This window comes from Aulonocara stuartgranti (assembly GCF_965226115.1).
Source record: "Aulonocara stuartgranti genome assembly, chromosome: 4".
In the NCBI taxonomy this organism is placed as follows: Eukaryota; Metazoa; Chordata; class Actinopteri; order Cichliformes; family Cichlidae; genus Aulonocara; species Aulonocara stuartgranti.
In genome coordinates, this window is record NC_138942.1 from 22,667,754 (window position 1) to 22,690,672 (window position 22,919).

The 22,919-nt window shown below is 42.2% G+C and overlaps 2 long non-coding RNA genes across 3 annotated transcripts in view; one reads left to right on the forward strand and one right to left on the reverse strand.

Moving 5' to 3' along the window:
• LOC309704415 overlaps positions 1 to 22,919 on the reverse strand; it is a 356,545-nt gene that overhangs the window by 223,846 nt on the left and 109,780 nt on the right. The gene's annotated exons all lie outside the window — the stretch shown is intronic.
• On the forward strand, positions 18,168 to 18,963 carry LOC309704075. Of its 2 annotated transcripts, XR_014276144.1 has the most exons (4): positions 18,168 to 18,272; positions 18,389 to 18,456; positions 18,550 to 18,622; positions 18,774 to 18,963. It is a non-coding gene; the product is annotated as an uncharacterized lncRNA (long non-coding RNA). The 2 variants fall into 2 exon arrangements; XR_014276143.1 differs by having other exon boundaries at positions 18,550 to 18,963.

A 22,919-nucleotide genomic window follows, 5' to 3' on the forward strand; every position in this document is an offset into this window, starting at 1 on the left:
CAGTCATAAGAAATATATTACAGGTGACAAATAGTCAATAAATAAATCATAATGGTTAAAACATTCATTAAAAAACATCAGCAATGATATAATTCATGGTATAGGATTTCCATCCATCCATCCATTCGCTTCTGCTTATCCTTTTCAGGGTCGCGGGGGGCGCTGGAGCCTATCCCAGCTGTCATAGGGCGAGAGGCGGGGTACACCCTGGACAGGTCGCCAGTCTGTCGCAGGGCCAACACACAGGGACAGACAACCATTCGCACTCACATTCACTCGCACATTCACACCTAGTGGCAATTTGGATTATCCAATTAACCTATCCCCACAAGCTGCATGTCTTTGGACGGTGGGAGGAAGCCGGAGTACCCGGAGGGAACCCACACAAACACGGGGAGAACATGCAAACTCCACACAGAAAGACCCCGGCCTGATGGTGGAATTGAACTCAGGACCTTCTTGCTGTGCGGCAACAGTGCTAACCACCGTGCCCGGTATAGGATTTCATTTGTTTAAAAACATGTTAAAAGGTTAAAAAACTTGCTTCATGGTGTTTTTATATTAATTCAGGTAAAATGGCTAAAATATGTGTTCAGACTCTTACTGTGAAAGGGCACACTGCAGCGTGACTCCTGTGACCAGCCACACCCAATCGGATTGTTCCTAGTGATGTGCGATACCACTGATTTCCTTTCCGATCCGATACCAATATTCAGGGTGGTATCGACGATACTGATCCGATACGATACTTTGTACAAGAACTTATTTTATTTATTGTATCTCAAATTATAATAATAATAATGGATTGGATTTATATAGCGTTTTTCAGGGCACCCAAAGCGCTTTACAATGCCACTATTCATTCACTCTCGCATTCACACAGTGGCGGAGGCAAGCTACGGTTGTAGCAACAGCTGCAACCTGAGGCAGACTGACAGAAGCGAGGCTGCCATATCGCGCGGACATCAGATTACTTGTTCTTATCACTTCATAATGCAGAGTTCATCATATAGAAATAAAAAAACTGAAGTTGTGCGCTTTTTGAACACCTTGCCTGCCTGCAGCACTAAAGGACTCCGTGAGAGACGTCTGTCTCGCCCTAGCAGCACCTGTCCCTCTCCTCCTCCTCAGTTCGCCTCAACATACGCTCGTCATATTCTGTGATATGATTTACTCTGAGGTGTTTGACAAGGTTAGTGATGTTGCCACAACCATACATGCCAACCCTGCTGATTTTTCCGGGAGAATCCCAAATTTCATTGCCCCTCCCGAAAATCTCCCGGAGCCACCATTCTCCCGAATTTCTCCCGATTTTCCACCCGGACAACAAAATTGAAAAACCATGTTGCAGAATTCATAGCGCGGCCCAGCCAATTCCAGTTTCCAACAATGGCGGCAGCTACTTAGTTTTAATATCACTCTTATTTCTCTTTCTGGGTCGCAAAAAAACTTTTAACATATTTTCAGGTGAGAATGTAGCTGTGTAAACTTCAAATATCTGAGCCGATCCACACATCGTTTTCAAACCCCCCTGGTCTTTCACTACTCGGGTTAAACATGATATATTAGTCACTTTGATAACTTAAAAATGTTATTGTTTGGCTTTTTCAGTGTTTTATTTGTTCGTGAGTAAATCGGTTTGGCTGAGATTAAAGTTATTAGATTAGATTAAATTAAATTTAACTTTATTAATCCCTCGGGAGGGTTCCTCCGGGGTTTTCACACAGCTGAATAAACGTCAAACAGAAAACTAATTAAACAAAGTGTGAGACGGTCGAGAGTTTACGCCAGCGCCCGGTTATATTTTAGTTAGCAAAGAGCAGACGGCAGAGTTTCACTCCACCAAGGGAGCTCATGACGTACTACCCGGTGGAAGCAGCCTCTGAATTTGGACACCCCCGCTGTTTCCAGGCCGGCCAATAATAACGGTGACATTTAACGTATTTTACCCGATAAATAAACACTGTAAAATGTCTTTTGAATGTCTCCCTAATTCTGAGGTCTCAAGGTTGGCAAGTATGGCCACAACACCTCACTTTTTTGCCACATGTATCGCAAACCACGTCTCGGGTGTTTGTGGAGGTAGAATATGTCCGCACGTGACTCCAATTACGCTCAGCCATTGTTGTGAGTGCGCACGCCAAGGGGCTGCGAGACTTTTATACAGCCGTATTTCGCACATGACTATGAAAGGCGGAAGAGGAAGTAGTTCCTTTGAATGTAGACAATCCAAATGTTATAGTTTCTTTCCACTGTGTTCCTGTTAATGATAAACTACAAATTTACCCTAAATTACTAAAATATCGATATTTTAATGTGAGAATCGATTCTAGAACATAAATTATTGGTATCGGAGGAATTGATATTTCAGGATCGATCCGCACATCACTAATCGTTCCTTCTTTTTGATGCTGGAGGGGGAGAAATGCAGACAGTCCTTGCAGAGCTGCTGCCTAAACAAGTGAAAAAAAATACATTAAAGAACAAGCCAGAAGTCTACATAAAGCCATTTTTGTACTCTGGAGAATATATTTTTCTTTTTCCGAACTGTCCTTGCCTTGGTGACGTTGTGAACATAACTGAACGGGACTTGGTGAGTTCAGAAATTGTATTTTATTTCATGCAAGAAATGTTTTGTTGTATTATATTGTTAATTTCATGCAAATGGAAAGTCTAGGTAACAGATTAATGTTGTTTTATGTTAAAAACGGTGGATTGGTGCTTAACCGGCACACAGGCTGTAGTTCAAAGGCCTTTGACGTTGTGTTCAGCGCGCCATATTGGCATCACCTCATTTAGGACTAAATAAGCTGGAAAAAACAGACTTTTACTGTTATTTAAGGGCTACCCGTGTGTTATTTTCAAATGTTTATGCATATTATTTTGTTGTTATGGTAGGCCATTAAGGTTTGGTTCAGAAAATGCTGAGCTAGAATCGGAGTTTGATTAGCTGAGCGAGAAACAAGAAGGCGAGCCACCCACGGACCCATTGAACTGTACTGAGCAGGAAAAGGGGAAAAACGCCCCCTGCTGGATGTTGAGCTGTTTCGCTGAAAAAAATGGTAGGAATAATCCATACTAGGGCTGGGCCATATTATACCGTTCACGGTAAATACCGGTACAATGTTAGGCAACGATAAGAAAATGAAATATCGCGATAGAATATGGGTAAAACGCGCCTTTGTTTTCATACGCACATGGCCAAAAAGCATGGCGGCAACGGAGAATGAGAAGGGAGAAAGCGGATCGTTGAGTGAAGGGGATGAACCAGAATTAGTTTGTAAAAATGGTGCCACTTCAGTGATGTGGAACTGGTTTGGTGTTTGTCCGTCAGATACACCACAAAGCACATTTTTTTCTAGAACATGCAAGCGGCCGTTGTTATTGCCGTATTTGTCAGACTAAGGCGCTCATAAATCTGGGAGTAATCTGGGTCCTAAACTCCGTCCGCTCCAGGTCCCAAAGTCAAACAAACACTGCAGCATCACTGAGAGTTAAAAAACTGTCTAAATTCTTTCATCTTTAATAAAACGATCAGCATTGCTGCTTTACCAGCTGTAACTATGAAGTTTAACATCCAGGCACCCATAACAGAATTTATTACACTTAACGGAGTTAGAAGCGGAAGTTAGCTCGCTAGTTTCGCTAGTTACCTAAGTATGATATTGCATGTTCTGACTGAGAGATTTCTGAAAAAGTTCAAACATACAGCTCTGCTATCACTTCCAACATAAATGAAGACAGGAAACTAAACAGCAGTGATATTTGTAAGGTTACTGAAGTTGGGCTAGCTGGTTTATAATGATGTGCTACGTGATCGCTAGCGACACAGCTATGTTAGCATAACATAAACAGTGAATCTGGAGGAATCAACGCTAACACTTTTCCACTCAATAAAAGTTAACGTGAGGGTTCCTGATGGTTAGAGACAAATGCAATCGCATGGCAGGATGGTGTAAACGAACCAAACTTCAGTCAGGAGAACAACTGAGATAATCCATCCACAATACAAGGTTAGTCAATAATATACTGCAACAACAAGGGAATAGAGCAGCTGTGATAGAATACAGCATTAATGAATCAAAGGTACAGAAGTGGAAGAAGCAAGAAGTATGAGTTGAATAAAGTTTGATTTATCTGACTGCTTTGTTTCGCTTAATGTGCCTTATAATCCCATGCACCTTATGGTCTGAAAAATACGTATTTGACTTTTTTATTTGGCACACTGTGGTTTCATGTTGCAAAGCACCTCTTTTTAATTTCAGTGGATATTATACATGGTTATGCTCAGGATATGTCAGCCCATTTCTACTGGAAATACCTTTTGGTTAAACTTTCAGCAAGGAATTTGCATTTGCACTGTTAAATTTTTATACAGCTTTAATGCACATAAAAACAGATGCTTGTTTAAGTGAAAATACATGAATGGGTTTTATTTTGCGCTAGTAAAGTTGTGGAGTTGTATTTTGTCTCGCATCAATTATATCATCAGTTATATCGTTATCGCAAATTTTCAAATATATATCGTGATAAATATTTTTGGCCACATCGCCCTGCTCTAATCCATACACCTCTACAAAAGAACAGTGGACTCTCAAAGCACTGGATAGGCTTTCAGAGCAATTCCAGGGTTAAAAGTTAAAGGACACAGAGACAACTTTTCTTTTGTTTGTTTGTTTGTTTAAGGGATTATTCAGCCTTTAGCTGAATTGTTTTCAGTTTTTACATTTTTTTGTTTTTTGTAATTTATTTTGGTCAGCCTTACATTTTAATGCTGTAATGGTGTTAGTGGAAATGTAAATAATTTTGTTGGGTTAAAACAAAATAAGAACTGGTTGAAATTTAAAGGTGAACCTAGACCAAGATTAAATTAAATCTTTGGCCTAAAAGAACTAAACTTGATTTACAATAACACAGTGTTACTCAAATAGATTACAGGATGAACTCGAACTTAGAACTTGAAATCAATAAAACAATAACCTAGGTTGAAAATAACATCCTTTTAAAGCCAAATAAAAGGTTTTGAAATAAATAGGATAAATTAACAGAAATTACTGAACTAAAAAGGGAAAGAAAATATCTTGTTTTCCTTAAATGTGTGTGGAATGTTCTATGTAATGTGTGTCAACTGTCTATTCTCTGTTTTTACAAAATAACAAGCTGGCAATTTAAACTTATTTTCTGGTCTGTGGTCTTTATTACACGCTACATGCATTACTACTCTAGTAGTTGAACCTAACTGGCCCTAGTGTACTGTAACGACTCCAGACGTGCTACACTTACACTTATTCATAAGTTGGGTGGTACTGGCAACAGGCTAGTACCATCATCATGAATGTGCAATCTGTGAAACTACTTGAATTTGAATTATTACACTAATTTAGTTTTATTGTAGTTCACTTTTATTATGTTTCTCTCACATTTCTCTGCCTCACTTGTAACCAATAATCCATTCCTTTTACTCTCTGCAGTCAACATTTGCAACAATGTCCTAGTTTGTTACCCTGCACTTTTTATGTTTGAACACTTTTTTGTCTATTTTGACCCATGTTTTAAATTTTGGGCTCACAAGTAGTGGTGCAACGGATCACAGTTGAGCCGTAATCCGAACCGATCCCACTCCACAGTTTGGCACGCACATGATCCGAAGATTCGAAAAAGAAGAAAAAAAAGTATGTGTATGGTGCGCGTGGTGGGTCTGTCAAGCGATAGTTATGGCTAGTGGAGGAGCAGAGTGGAGGAGCAGAGGGGTTTGTGGTATTTAAGCAGCCTTTTGCTGGCCAGTCCGACTGGGCTAAAGCTATTACAAAAGCTATTGGGGTGTTTAGCTGCAGACGGGAGGCCGTATTCCGTTGTGCAAAACAAGGGGTTTAAACTATGATGAACATGCTTGAGCCACGCTATGATATCCCGTTGCGCGTCCACTTTAGTGGCAAGATCGTTCCAAGCATGTATGAGCAGGAAAAGTTTAAAGTTATGGCTGAACTGTCCCAGGCATCTTCTGTTGCCCTAACTACTACAAATGTGTGGACCTCCAGGGCAACGGAAAGCTACGTGACAGCTCATTATATCACAGCGAAGTGCGATATAATGAGCTGTGTGTATTATTGTAGGGTCTACCTTACAATATAAAGCGCATTGAGGCGACTGTTGTTGTGATTTGGCGCTTTATAAATAAAATTGAATTGAATTGAGTGGTACAAAGCCCTATACTGCCCTATATTGAACCATAATTTCTTTTTTTTAATAATTGTGTGGAATAAGTCTTGAGTTGAATGTTTTTAACAGGCAAAAAAATACTTCAATAAGTGAATATGTAAATGTTTTTGTCTTTTTTCTTTTTTTGCTGATCCGAAAATTGATCCAATCCGTGACTTAAAACCGTGATCCGATCCGAACCGTGAGATTTTTGATCTGTTGCACCACTACTCACAAGTGTCAGTTCATTATTTTTATTTTAAACAATCACAACATAACTTAAAATGCCATTACTACTAAATTAAACCTTACATACAAACACATAAACACACACACACAACTTCAATAATACCAGTGTGTTTTCGAAATATTAATCGGGTTACATCCTCTGCCGTCCTGTTGGTTGCCCATCTCCTCCAGGAGGCGCCGTAGGGGTCAGTTGTACCATATGCTGGGCAGCGGCCAGAGGCAGAGACCTTTTGGACCTAACCCCACCTTCCGAGACTAGTGATTGGGACATGGAAAGTCACCTCTCTGGCGGGGAAGGAGCCTGAGCCAGTGCGCAAGCTTGCGAGGTACCAAGCCTCTTGTCTCCTGGGAAGAGGCTGGACTTTGTCTCAGGCTGGAGTTGTCTTTGGTGAGTATCTTAGTATCCCCCCTGCTTGCTGTCTGTACGTTGGAGTTTATCCCAGTGGACTACAGGGTTTGGACCCTGCACCTTCTGGTCAGGGAATGGGTCCTGACTGTCATCTGTGCCTAGGCGTCCAATGACAGTTTCGAGTGTCCAGTCTTCTTGGAGTCCCTGGGTGGGGTGCATGAGGGTGCTCCACCTGGGGACTCTGTCATCTTACTGAGAGACTTCAACGCTCATGTAGGCAGCGACAGTGATCCCTGGAGGGGTGTGATTGGGAGGATGGCCTGCCAAATCTGAACCCGAGCAGTGTTCTGTTACTTGTGTGCAAACCACAGATTGTCCATAACAAACACTATGTCCATAAGTGCACATGGCACGAGGACAGCTTAGGGTGCAGGTCGATCACTGCAGGGGGTTGCAGTGATGCAGACGCTGTACAGGCCTGTGATGGTGAAGATAGAGCTGAGCATAAAAGCGAAGCTCTCGATTTACTGGTCAGTCTACGTCCCTACCCTCACCTATGGTCATTAGCTGTGGGTAGTGACTGAAAGAAAGATTGCAGATACAAGCGCTGAAAATGAGCTTTCTCTAAAGGGTGGCTGGCCTCGCAGAGATAGGGTGAGGAGTTGGGCCATCTGGAAGGGGCTACTCCTCCACATCAAAAGGAGCCTACTGAGGTGGTTTGGGCATCTACAAATGGATGCCTCCTGGGCAACTTCTGGGTGAGGTGTTCTGGGCATGTCACACTGGGAGGAGGCCCCGGGGCAGACCCAAGACATGCTGGAGAAGATTATATCTCTCGGCTGGCCTGGGAACGCATTGGTGTTCCCCGGACAAGTTGGAGGAGGTTTCTCTGTTTAGGCTGCTGCCCCATGACCTGGATAATTGGAAGAAAATAGATGCATGGACAGATGGATGGATGTACATTCCCTTCTTCCCCTATGCTTTTGACATCATTTACATCTCTTCTGCAGGCAAACCATACTGAATAATAATTGGTTAGACCTGAGTGACCTTTGCAAATGCATCAAACAGCTTTCAGACTCTTTCACAGTCCTCTCCTTCTACATCTCTTTTCTTTTCTATCACTTACTTATTGTCTCTTGTTTCCTTTCAAGCTGTGCTTAGCTCCCTTTCAATACCAAGTCCGCTGAGACCTTGGCAAGGACGCTCATGCACAGCCTGAGTAATCCTCTGCTGCCACAAGATCAAACATTTTGTCCATGTTTTATCCTGTGAAAACAAATTAATGTAAGTTACAGACAGGTTAAAAGTCAGATGTTTAAAACAAACAAACAAACAAAAAACAACACGCCCTTTTGCATGAGATGCCTTTGTGGTGTGTTCATGAATAAATCTGCAAACACACATATATAGTAAATCCTCTGTGGGAAGGCAGAGGAACGGAGCAGAGCCCTCGCTTTTTAATCCACAGACACTAAGATCCTTTACTTGTAACAGCAGCAATAATCAGTGCAATTACTGGACTACACAAGGGATATATAGAGTGGAAATGAGAGGTGGGGGAAAGGAGGGAAGTAAGAGAGCAAAGAAGTGGAGAAATTGAGAAAGTGACAGAGAACATTGACAAGAGGTCAGCCATGCCCTAAAGGTTTTGCCTATTTGAAATGTGACTAATGATGTACTTTTTATTCTTTCACTGAGATTTTGAACTCCACAAAATCCTGTAAGGTTTAAACGATGAAGCTAATGATGCTGTGTTTATTTTATTTTTTAACTGTAAAAGCTGCCAAAGCCAAAACCAAGAATGAAAACAACGGATATTTTCTGATGGTGTTCAATTGCTGTCTAAAAAAACATTAGCGTGCTGCAGTGTTGCAGTGGGAGACATGTTCCTTAATTACAATGAGCATGGGTCCTTTTGTTTATTCTAAGTCAATTCCACACACACTGTGCCTCTGCTGTAGAAGCTCACCAGTGTGCAGAAAGAGCATTAATCAGCAGAGGAAAATAATTTAAAACAAATAAACCATTTACATCAGTCTGAATAAGATTTGCTACCAGCTGGTGTAAGAATTAATGTTTTTTTAACTGTATTTTTTTTTATTCACTTCAGTTTTATTTATATAATGCCAAATCACAACAACAGTCACCTGAAGGTGTTTTTTAATATGAGGTGGAGACATAATAGAGGAAAAACACTGATAATTAGATCACTCCTTATGAGCAAGCACTTGAGAAAAGTGGGAAAGGAAAACTCCCTTTTAACAGGAGGAACCACCAGCAGAACCAGGTTCAAGGGCGTGAAGAGAGGGATACGGGTCCAACAACACACTGTGGAAGAAAGCCAGACATGAATAATAAGCAATAAAAAAATGCAGAGTGGTGTATAAACACAGTAAGTGCAAAGAGGTGATACTCAGTGTGTTGTGAGGAGGCCCAGCAGTTGGTGGAGTGTAACTAAGGGAAGATTTAGGATCACCTAATGCAGCCCTAACTCTGAGCTTTATCAAAAAGGAAAGTTTTAAGCCTAATATTGAAAGTAGAGAGGGTGTCTGTTTCCTGAATCCAAACTGGGAGCTGGTTCCACAGAAGAGGGGCCTGAAAACTGAAGGCTGTACTTCACATACATAAGAACCAAAAGTAAGCCTGCAGACTGAGAGTGAAGTGCCTTATTGGTGATAGGGTACTATGAGGTCTATATGGTAAGATGGGACCCAATTATTCAAGACTGTGTGTGTGATGACAAGGATTTTAAATTCAATTCTGGATTTAAAGAGAGCCAATGAAGAGAAGCCAAATGTATTCTCTCTTTCTAGTCCCCGCGAGCACTTTCACAGCAGCAGTCTGGATAAACTGAAGGCTTTTAGAGTCATTATCATTTCAGAGGTAAATGGTAGGTATTAGGATCAACATTCACTCATGCTGTTGAAAAAAAGGATGCATTTAGTGCACATATGTGTTATCCAGATTTTGTCTCCACAAAATTAGAAAAAGTTAATTAAAATAGGTTGTGAGTAACAAGATTTCATTGGGTGAAATGGCTCAAACACAGGACACAGTCAGGATGAATGTCAAACAATGTTCACAGGTAAGTAATTCAAGCTGGGATTCTGATCAGGTCAGCGTCTGGAGGAAGTCTTTCAGGTGGGAAACGACTACCTCAGTAAGTAACCACACATAAATAAACAGTCCCCTCTCTTTCTGTAGAGCTTGGGTTCCAGTACCCAAGCAGGTAAGCTGCTTCACCAAGGGAGGGGGATGATCAGGCAGATGCAGGATCGTATGAGTGAAGCCTTCCAACAGGTTTCTTTTGAAGGAGAAGACAGGCAGGTATGCACAAGGTTATCTATGCTCAAACAAGCAGTGAGATGAGTTTTACTATCACATAAGCAGAATGACAAGGTAATTTTAACACACAATACTTTTAATCAATTACATGATCACTGAAATTCATATTTTTTTCCTAGTCTCAGCTAAATGACTTCTAATACCCAAAACATTTATTATATCATGTGCTCTCCCACTCTGGAAATGAATTGTTCTATTGCCCCTGCTATGCCAGCTTTTGGTTTGCCATTTTTAAAAAGCTTATTGACAAGTGATCTATTAGAAATGCAGCACAAAAACACAACAAAAGACCCAAAAGTGTCACTAAAAACATGGCATTGCATACATTAGCAAGTGAACTGAGAACAGAACAATCAATGATAAGACAGCAGGAGAGCTTAAAAAGTAATTTTTGGATCTTTCATATTCTGGTGTTAGTTTTGCAGATGAATAATGCAGTGCATTTTTCTAATGTTACTGACCTTATTCTATGCACTCTAGGCTCATCCTGTTCTGTGTGATACGCAGCTCAGTTTATTGCCCAGAGTCACTTGCAGGGATCAAACCCCTCCAATGCTCAAATTTGGCAGTCTACCTCCTGAGTCACAGCCATAAGGACATTTCTGAACAATTAAACAATCTGGGGAATTCCCTGACGCAGACTATTTGAAAGGTTGTTTAAGAGTTAAAACTGAATTTTAACTGGGTTTGGCATTTAGATAAGTTGGTGAAGGTGAATTGCATTACATCACAGAAGCAGCTAACAAAGAAAAAAAGGGTGTGTATAATTGATAGAGTGTGAGGGATAGAAAAAAAGAAGGTGGGATAAAGTGAGTGTGCCAGAACCTGACAGTTTGATTTCTAATGGCTTAATTATTGCTCGGGCTTTGTTATTGCCTTCTCTGAAAAAAAAAAACAAAAAAAAAAAAAACAGCAAACTGATAAGCTGCATAATCATCACCGGTATTGGTATGCGTCTTAGTGTGTATCTGCTTGCGAGGGTGTGTGACAGCAGTTGTGCACATCATTATGTTTGATATCACTCTTTTGTCTCCCAGCGATAAAAAGCCAACATTTTCCTACACCGATGTCGCCTAACTGTATTCGCCTCAGTGCCTTTTACTTTCTTCTCAATTGTTTCCAATTATCTTTCTTCTTCACTTGCACAGATTAAAAAGACTGTAACGGCATCCAGCAGACTGATTGGAGTCCAGCTCACGGACAAGCAAGTTTAAAGTGTTAGTGTAAGCGTTCATGGAGGAAAGACGAAAGGACTTGAAAGCAATAATGATGCAGAATGTAACCTTGATAGTTGGGTAACACATGCAAGCACATACAAGATGCTCTTGGTTGAACTATAATCTCAGTTCAACCAAGAGCATCTTGGTTATTATTTGTTAACATTATTTACATACAGCATTTAATTATATGCAAAACAAAGGAATTTATCAATTTTTGTAGAATTACCTAACTGAGTCTACCTGCAGACGTCACCTCTCACATCCTCCACAGTCTAAAGACTTTGTGGAAAACAATCAACAGGATCTAAATATAGAGATTCACTCAATGGCGAAGCAGTGCTGGAGATGCACATCTAAGCAGGATATTATGACAATCTTCTGACACATTGTAGTGTGGGCATCTATATGTGTGTGTCTTTTGTGTGTGTGTGTGTGTGTGTGTGTGTGTGTGTGTGTGGCATGGTGTTTATGCACTGAGATCTGTCACATCACCTCCATATTAAATGAGGTTGCACATCATGACTCTGCCAGTTCCCCACAGCCTAATGTGTCACTGGCAATTACATCACACACTCTGCATATAATAAAAACAGAGAAGGGTAAAGATGTTCACGCACATTTAAAGCATAAATTAAAAATCGCACAGATACACACATACAGTTAATTTTGCATGACTCGGTTATTTTTTTTATGAATTAAGGGAACAACTCAAGATCTCAAATGAAATAAAGGTCATCACTCCTAAACATGTCTTTTAAGAGGGATGAGCCGCTTCGAGGTCCTCCTTCAACTGTACAGAGCGACAGGCAAGCATTTTCACTCACATTCACACCGGCAGCCAGTTTAGAATCACAGGTTAACCTAACATACATGTTTTTGGACTGTGGGAGTAAACAGGAGCACCCAGAGAGAACTTATACAGGCACAGGGAGAACATGCAACCTCCACAGAAAGGAACAGGAAGACCCTGGCCGACTGGTGGATATAAACCGAGTGTCTTCTTGCTGTGAGGCAACCACTGTGCAGCCCGTGTATGAACTGAGAAACATTTTTTTTAAAGTGCTTTATTTTGGCAGTGCATTGACCTGTGTTTTATATGAAGAGAATTTGAATGTTTTATTGATGCGTCTAAAGGCACAGACAGTGCAGAACACTCTCACATGCTGCGCTCTACTGCAACTGTGGAGACATGCACACGCTTAAATATTCTCATACAACAGTAAAACACGATCATATTAATGCTTTCTGACATGAGTGAGTTTTGTCACATATGCTGGTCCAACATTTTGAACTAAGCAGCAGTTTTACAGTTTGTTGGGATATGCAGTGTAATCACAAGACTCTTAGTGCAGAGGTACTTCTTACTACTTCTTATTTGAGTAAGAATCCCATTATAACAACAGTGTAACCATTTTCTGACGGCAGGAAAATGCATCGTGTCCCAAACCTGAACATCTTGGCATGACAATGAGCTCCCTGTATTTAAAAGGTCTACACAGTCACAGATTTCAAGATAATCACATTCTGGATGTGCAAATGTGCAGATGTGCTAAAGTGTCTTTATTGAACATGACAATATGGACCAAAATAGCTTCTGAATGTTTCCAGCACCTGCCACAAAGAACTAAAGTTAAATCCTTCCCAAATCAAAAACCCTGGATTAACGGAGATGTTCGCGCGGCACTGGCGGCACGGAGCACCGCCTTTGCCTCCGCGAACACATCGGACTACAAACACGCACATTACCAACTCCGGAAGACAATCAAAGCAGCCAAACGTGAGTACAGGGACAGGGTGGAGCAACAGTTTGACAACCCGCGGAGTATGTGGCAGGGACTAAACACGATCACAGACTTTAGAGGGAAAACCAGCACACCGCAGACCACGGCCTCTCTGTGTGAGGATCTAAACGTATTCTACGCTAGATTCGACACAGCGAACACCATGAGACCGGACAGTGTGCGCACCGCGGATGACGTCAGTGCGCACACTGTGTCTGTGGAGGATGTGCGGAGGTGCTTCAGGAAGGTGAACGCACGCAAAGCTACTGGTCCGGACGGGATTCCCAGCCGCGTCCTCAAGTCATGCGCGGCTCAGCTGGCTGGAGTGTTCACGCACATCTTCAACCTTTCCCTCTCTCTGTCTGTAGTCCCAGCCTGCTTCAAAATGGCCACCATCGTCCCTGTACCCAAATCCTCCACCACCTCCTCATTGAACGACTGGCGACCTGTAGCCCTGACCCCCATCGTAAGCAAATGCTTCGAGAAGCTGGTCAGGGACTTCATCTGCTCTGCACTACCTGACTCACTGGACCCTCTACAGTTCGCATACCGCCACAACAGGTCCACTGATGATGCCATAGCCCTGACACTACACATTGCCCTGTCACACCTGGAGAAGAGAGACACGTATGTGAGAATGCTGTTTGTAGATTACAGCTCAGCATTCAATACCATAGTTCCCTCGAAGCTGGACAGGAAACTGCAGGATCTAGGACTGAGCAGCTCCCTCTGCAGCTGGATCCTTAGCTTCCTGTCTGACAGACGCCAAGTGGTCAGACTGGGCAGCATCACCTCATCCCCCGTCACACTGAACACTGGTGCTCCACAGGGGTGTGTACTGAGCCCTCTCCTATACTCACTCTACACCTACGACTGCACGGCCACTAACAACTGCAACATCATTGTGAAGTTTGCGGACGACACTACAGTGGTGGGTCTTATCACCAACAGTGATGAGACAGCTTACAGGGAGGAGGTCAGCGCCCTGACCCACTGGTGTCAAGACAACCATCTCACCCTCAACGTCGCAAAGACAAAGGAGTTGATAGTGGACTTCCGGAGGTGCAGAGAAGTACACACCCCCATCACCATCAACGGCGCTGCTGTCGAGAGAGTGAGCAGCTTCCGGTTCCTTGGTGTACATCTGGCTGAGGATCTTACGTGGTCAGTACACACAAACAAAACAGTGAAGAAGGCGCAGCAGCGCCTCTTCTTTCTCAGGAGACTGAAAAGATTCGGCATGAGCCCCCACATCCTCAGGACCTTCTATCACTGTGCCATTGAGAGCATCCTCACTGGATGCATCACCACCTGGTATGGCAACAGCACCGCCTACAACTGCAAAGCTCTCCAGCGAGTAGTGCGGTGCTCTGAACGGATAATTGGAGGTGAGCTTCCCTCCCTCCAAGACATCTACAGGAAGCGGTGCCTGAGGAAAGCGGGGAGGATCATCAAGGACTCCAGTCACCCCAGCCATAAACTGTTCAGACTGCTTCCATCAGGAAGGAGGTTCTGCAGCATCCGGTCCCGTACCAGCAGACTGAGAGACAGCTTTTTCCATCAGGCCATCAGACTGCTGAACACCTCAGCTTCACTACTGGAACTTTAACATTATGCACTCCATACTGTACAGTAATGCCACTGTTTTGCACATGTCTCACTCTGTATATTTTATTTTATATATTTTATTTATTGTTTACTCTATTTAATTTGTAAAATATGTGTACACACACACACACACACACACACACACACACACACACACACACACACGTAGAAAAATATTTAGTATACACATCCAGAAATGCATATACTATTATATATTGTACATAGACTTTAACTGAACAAACACACACATCCACACATGTGCAATAACACTAAGTGCAATAATCTTTTCTGGCATCGTTGTATTTTTACTCAGTTATATATAGCATTCGTATTCTATTTTTATCTTATTGTATATTTTTATTCTATTTTATTCTACTGTATATAGTATATTATTTTATTCTATTCTGTACAGTTGTGTACTGTATTTATTCTTATTGTATTCTAATTTTTGCGTCATAACTTTTGCACTGTCCACTTCCTGCTGTGACAAAACAAATTTCCCACGTGTGGGACTAATAAAGGTTATCTTATCTTATCTTATCTTATCTTATCTTATCTTATCTTATATTTATTAGTTTCAGATGTAGCCATTCTTGTATTTTGCTTGTTTACATTATTGTATTTTGCACAACTCTGTTGCTTGTGAAGCTCGCACACAAGAATTTCACTCACATGTGCTGTACCAATGTACCTGCACATGTGATGTGACAATAAAAGTGATTTGATTTTGATTTGATAAAGCAGTTCTGAAGGCAAAAGGAGGTCCAGCCTGGTACTATATGAGATCATTTGAATCTAATGAAGTGGCCAGTGAGTGTAGTTTGGATGGATAATTTGCTGTCTGTCAAAATATGGTTCTGTTATGGCTCTTGTATCGTATTATATACATTATATACAAAATGTAAAGAAAAAAGCCATTTTCAACGGTATGAACATGATTTTGTTACATCACAATTTGTGACTTTGATTTTATTTTTAACATAATTTTATACATCTGGAGATCCATTTCAGCACCTGCTCCAGTAACATACATATGTTGAAGGCACTGAAACAGAACTTTGTTTCCAGTATTTACGGTTTGAACATAGAATTGAAGAGTGCGCACATAACACATTTCTAGTTTATAAAACTCTATCTTAAATCCACGATGGCAGGATTTTAAAGTTATAGTTTTGTCTTCATCTGCTCCCTCCCGGAGCTCAGTGGTGGTGAACGAGGGAAACTTTAACAGCCAGGTCATTTACCAGATTGCAGAGTAGCACTGGCCATTTTACTACCCTCTAAATCTATCTAGCTAGTGTGTGTGTGTGTGTGTCTACATGGGCGGTACGGGTCGGCATAATGCCCAGTCAGACTGCATCTTTGAAGGATAGATAGTAGCAATTCATTCTCCTCACTGTCCTAAATCAGAGGCAATGAACTATCCCCCCCCCCCCCCTCTCTCTCTCAGCTCTCAGTTTCTGTCTATGAAGTGTACCCTAAATAGCAACTTGAAAGCATGCTTCCACAAAAAAGGAGCAGAAATCAGGAATCAGCAACTAGAAGGAGAAAATCAGGGAGATATATAAAAAAAAAACAATGTGGAGCTTGCTATAAACAGAACCTTAGAGAAAGAATAAGAATATGCATGAATGTGTATGGTTAAAATAAAAAAAGGAAAGGCAGTGGAGTTCTCTTTAGTTCTGATATAACAAATTTCACAGCTAGCTAGCAATAGGCACATGGTGACACATTTTCTTTCCTACCCATGCATAGCTAGAGGAAAATGCAGGTAACACATCACAGTCATTTCAGCAATAAAAGGATCTTCTCATTCATATTGGGCAGTGGTCTCCTGTATCTCAGTCGAGTAAAAAAGCAATTTATAAAAGATCTGCACCGTTTAATGTGCTTCTTCTACATTTAGTGTAGCAATTTGGTGGCAAGAGCTCACTGTTCTTTATTGTTTTTCAAGCAATTTCTGAATTGTTAAGGTGTGTACGTGTCTTTCTTGTGCACACCGACATGTCTGGTAGATTTTTCTTTTGACATTTAGAATACTTCCTAATCTCTTCAACGGAGGAAGAAAAAACATAATAGAGAGTGAGAGAAATGAATTACCCATGTTAGTGCAACCCCAACTCCAAACAAGATGTGAAGCTGTGTAAAATGTAAACTAAAAACAGAATGAAATGATTAGCATAAACACGAATTTATATAGATTTATAAACACCAATTGTATTCAGAATAGAATGAAGTAAACATATTAAATGTTTAAACTGAGACATTTTAGTCTTTCTTGAAAAATGTTTGCTCATTTTGAATGTTGACGTGGCAACAACAGGAGAAGTAAGTGGTACTAAAATGAAACAGCGAGAGGAACATTTGGTAACAGTTCACTAGCATGATACAAAAAAAACATCCTAGAAAGGCAGATTTTCTCAAAAGGTTCACCAATCTGGAAAACACTGTCAACAAATTGTGGAACAATTTCAGATTAATGTTCCTCAATGTACATTTGTCAATGTACATTTGTGAATGTATCATCATCTACAGGACATGATACCATCAGAAGATTCAGAACATCTGGAGAAATCTCTGTGCACAAGTGACAAGGTTGAAAATCAATATGGGATACCTCATACACAAATACAGATTGTTCTATCATGCCAAGAAGAAGAAGATGATCCAGAAACTCTGCTGTTGCCTCTGATCCTAAGCATTTAACCCTTTCGTGCATGAATTATGACAACCTCAATCTGCATTTTTTTTCTTAACATCTTTAGGTATGAAAAAAAAAAAGAACTTCAAGAGTTTTTTTACATGTCCACTTAGGTGGACAATGTTTTGACTGGGTGGCAGTGTATGGGGTGACACATCAGTGTCCAATGTAGTGGTTTATGTGCAAGTATACCATCAACACTGACACAAATACAAGAAAACAGCCTTTGAATAGCTGTCCACTGTAGTGACCACTATGCGTGGAAGGGTTAAAATGGGCAGCGGCAAAGTTAAAAAATTTCAATATTAAGTTATTTTTGGAAAACATGGACACCGCATTCCTTGTGCTAAAAATAAGGACTATCTGGCTTTCTATTAGAGCTAAGTTTAAAAGGCTACATCTCTGATAGGTTCAAGGTTCAAGGTTCTTTATTTGTCACATGCATAGTTATACAAGTATAACACACAGTGAAATGTAGCCTGACACGCTCCTCGACATGTGCAAAAATTGGGGGGGGGGGGGGGGGGGGGGTGTAGAGGAAGATATATATATATATATATATGTAGCCAAGTGAACTAATACTACGCATGGAAAGGGTTTAAAAAGAGGGAATTGTGTTTTTGCCTGTCTACCGGAGGTCTGTTGTAGGGTTGTCATGGTGATGACTAGACCTCGCGTTTTGGGGGTATACTGTCCCTTTAAGAGCTGCCGTAAGCCAGAGCACGCATGCACTCAAGTTTGTGTCACACTGAGCGCTGTGAGCGGGAGCACTGGAGAGTTAGAGACTGCAAAAGATTCTGTGGCTAGCTACACACGAGGTAAATGTGCTAAAAAGTGTAGCATACTGCAAAATATTGTCACCAGTGTTGTAGTAGACTGTAATTAGCTAAGTTTCTTTAGCAATGACTCCATGTTTGTGACCATTTCTGTACAGTTCTTAACGCGCGACGGGTGCATGTTTAATGGTCACGTGCTGTGAAAGGGACTGAAGAGCGGGTTGGCGTGAGTAGTTACAGTGTCCTAACAGATTTCAAAGTTGTTAAGTTTATACTTTTACTCACTTTGCATAACTCTGTATGTTTCTGTTTGATTCAGAGGGGAGATCACTTGCTGTGTGATTCCTGCGTGTGTACTTGTCCTAGCACAGTAGCTGTGTGGAGAAACCGAAGTGAGTTCATGATGTTCTCCCATAGAAATGTATGTTTAAAAGAGAGTTTACAGTGCACTTTATTGCCAGTTGACCTGCGAAGTTGTGGGATGTAAACAATGTGTTTATTTGTTTTGTTTTCTCTTTTTTTGTTGTATTTGTTTCTTGACAGGTCACTACTGTTGTCTATACTGTTTGGATTTAACATGTACATATGATAGTTACTGTTGTCTCAGACCCTGAAAGGCAGTTTAGGCTGAGCCAGTGGAATAGTTAAATTTTGCCGTTTCACTCAAAACTACAGAATTAAAACTGTGCTCCTCCGAGTACAGTCGGAGAATAAAAAAGCCCACAAAAGAGTATTTCCTGTGTCCTGTCTCATTCCCCATGACCGGGCCACATATGTATATATATATATATATATATATATACATCATTAACAAGACTGGATACAGATACCGACTACGGAACGGAGCAGTTGTCAGCCACCTCCTGTACATGGATGACATCAAGCTGTATGCCAAGAGTGAACGAGACATCGATTCACTGATCCACACTACCAGGCTATACAGCAATGACATTGGAATGTCGTTCGGACTGGAGAAGTGTAGTCGGATGGTAACAAAGAGAGGGAAGGTAGTCAGAACTGAGGGGATTGAACTACCAGAAGGCAACATTGCAGACATAGAGGACAGTTACAAGTACCTGGGGATCCCGCAGGCAAATGGGAACCATGAAGAGGCCGCTAGAAAGGCTGCAACCACCAAGTACCTGCAGAGGGTCAGGCAAGTCCTGAGGAGTCAGCTGAATGGTAAGAACAAGATCCGGGCCATCAACACGTACGCCCTGCCCGTGATCAGGTACCCTGCTGGGGTAATAGGCTGGCCAAAGGAGGAGATAGAAGCCACTGACATAAAGACAAGAAAGCTCCTTACCATGCATGGAGGGTTTCACCCCAAGTCCAGCACCCTGAGGCTGTACGCTAAGCGGAAGGAAGGGGGCCGGGGACTGGTGAGTGTCAGCACCACAGTCCAGGATGAGACAACGAACATCCAAGAATACATTGGGAAGATGGCCCCAACTGACCGAGTGCTCAGTGAATACCTCAGGCAGCAGAAACCCAAGAAAGAGGAGGGAGACGAGGAACCATCATGGAAGGACAGGCCCCTGCACGGTATGTACCACCGGCAGATAGAGGAGGTGGCTGATATCCAGAAATCCTACCAGTGGCTGGACAAAGCTGGACTGAAAGACAGCACAGAGGCACTAATCATGGCAGCACAAGAACAAGCTCTGAGTACAAGATCCATAGAGGCTAGGGTCTATCACACCAGGCAAGACCCCAGGTGCAGGCTGTGTAAAGATGCCCCAGAGACAATCCAGCACATAACAGCAGGGTGCAAGATGCTAGCAGGCAAGGCATACATGGAACGCCATAACCAAGTGGCCGGCGTAGTGTACAGGAACATCTGTGCCGAGTATAACCTGGAAGTCCCAAGGTCAAAATGGGAGATGCCCCCAAGGGTGGTGGAGAATGACCGAGCTAAGATCCTGTGGGACTTCCAGATACAGACGGACAAAATGGTGGTGGCTAACCAACCGGACATAGTGGTGGTAGACAAACAGAAGAAGACGGCTGTAGTGATCGATGTAGCGGTTCCGAATGACAGCAACATCAGGAAGAAGGAACACGAGAAGCTCGAGAAATACCAAGGGCTCTGAGAAGAGCTCGAGAGGATGTGGAGGGTGAAGGTAATGGTGGTCCCCGTGGTAATCGGAGCACTAGGTGCGGTGACTCCCAAGCTAGGCGAGTGGCTCCAGCAGATCCCGGGAATAACATTGGAGATCTCTGTCCAGAAGAGCGCAGTCCTGGGAACAGCTAAGATACTGCGCAGGACCCTCAAGCTCCCAGGCCTCTGGTAGAGGACCCGAGCTTGAAGGATAAACCACCCGCAGGGGCGTGCTGGGTGTTTTTTTTATCTACATATAGTATATACACTGGGTGAATGTGCAGTAGTAGCAGCAAGCAGGTGAATTCTGTACATTAATATGAATAGATATCTGACTATTTTACAGGATAGACAATATAAACATATTTAAAATTAAAGGAATTTGAAATGTACATTGTGCCTTGGTTTAGAGTGTCTGGAAGAGAGTCCTGTCTCAGTCAATTATAGATGTGAGAGGGCGGGTGTGTGTGTTTAGGGCACGGATGGCTTGGGGATAGAAGCTCCTCTTGAGTCTCTCTGTCCTTGCCCGGAAGATGCGGAACCTTCTACCAGATTGCAGAAGTTGGAACAGTTTGTTGCCAGGATGGGACGGGTCTGTCAGGGTCCTGGGACTGGGCGACCCAGGATCCCTGAGCAGTTATGTATTATATTATTATTATTATTATTATATGTATTTTGGTATTGCTGCTGCTCTCCTCCATGATTGTAGATGTGAGTGTGTGTGTTTATGTCTGCGGGGATGCTTGGAGGATGGAGCTCAGCCACCTGCAGACCTGAGGGGTGTGGCCCTGCGGAAGGACTGGCCACACCCGAAGCCACACACCTGCCGCTGATCAGGGCTCGTCGGGGGAGCTACTTAGGAGAGTCTTGGAGCTCCCACCGACGCGGGATCATTGCATGAGACTCCACGTTAGTCACCCTGTCTAAGCTAAGTCTGAAAGTGTATGCCTGCCATTCTGAGTGTCCTGACAGCTGCCGTTATTGTTTCCCGCAGGAAGAGCGTGGAGGGCACGGAGAGCAGCGAGCACCGGGGGGTGCTGACACGGGAGCAGAGAGCACACGGACTATTCACGGGAGACACGATACGGGAGTCTGGGAGAATACGGGGAGTTATTGTTACGTTGTTTTTCACCTTGTAAATAAACACTGCCTATACATAGAGCACCGCGCCTGGGTCCTCCTTCCCCACTCCTTCCACGGTGTGCCATGCCGCACCGTGACAGGGTCCTTCAGTATCTGCGCTGCTCTAGTCCGACATCTCCTGGTGTAGGTGTCCTGAAGCGGGGGGAGAGCAATCCTGCTCTCATAGTGTGGGGTTCATTAGTGCGTATAGAATTGGCGCTGCACATCTGGAAAACCACCACCAGTGCTGAACAGAATGTACACTTTGTAGAGCAACATATGTTCCCATCCAGATATAATTTTCAAGGACGGCCTTGTAATCCTATATTACAGCTATTACAACAACATAGCCTCATAGTAGAAGAGTCCAGGTGGGGAAATGGTCTGTCTGCAGTCCAGACCGTTCACATTGTTACATCTTGTGCAGCTACATCAGCACCAACTAAGGTCCTCCATCACAGTAATTTCATTTTTAAAGAAGTGACTTGCACAAGCAGTAAAGAAAAGGTGAAAACAAATGCAGTATTCATGCAAATGTGTCATTCTATAGATTTTAGAGGTTCCTGCCCTGCATTTGTATACTTTAATCTTTCAGTTGTTTAAGTCTTTATGTAAGGAAAATCTGTCCTCTCACATCTGCTTTCATTTATGAAATTTGGCTGAGTCCTCCACTTTTATCCTGTTTGTCATATCTGCTTTTCCACCCCGTCAAACTCAGTTTTGTCATCATTGTGATCCAAGAATCTTCTTGCCTGCTTTATCTGAACCAATCAGTGCATGTTTCACATTCTTTGAAGCTCATTGCTGTTCTATCGTTTTGTCTTTGAAACCATCACTCCCGCAACTTGCTTTCTTCTCAAGCCTCCAAAAGCTCCACAAGCACATGTAGACTTCAGGTATCCTTGGACACCACAGTGCCCAAGAATACCTGTTTGGTACACTGGACTACGGTGCTGCTGGATGAGATAAGTAATAAAATGTTAAAATCAGGAGCCTGAGCTGATGAAAGTTTCAGATATGATCCATCAAAATATAACACTGTATTTAAAGTCTAATTTGGGCCTTTTTGTATTTAGAATAAATATTAGAAAGATGCCTGACCTCAGGCATAATCTTGATGACAGTTAATACGCCCAAATGATTTTATTATTTTGTGATTTGAGATTGCCTTCTATTCAAGCGAAAGCAAGTTGAGCAGAAGAAAATGGATGGATGGAAATAGCTTTCTAGTGTAGAATTAAGAAAAAACAGAGCATTGTTTCTTGTTAGTTTCCAACATGTCTTGTTGCCATGTCAGCTGATTTAAAAAAATTCATAAAGTTCCTCTTGAGCAATCCTTACAAAGGGTGGTCTGGGCAGGATTAAGTCCAAACACTTAATTAAGAACCACTCAGAATAAACAGCGACTCAGATATAACTTCCCTCAAATCTTGGCACAAATATGCTGGTTTGGTGCCAGGACATTA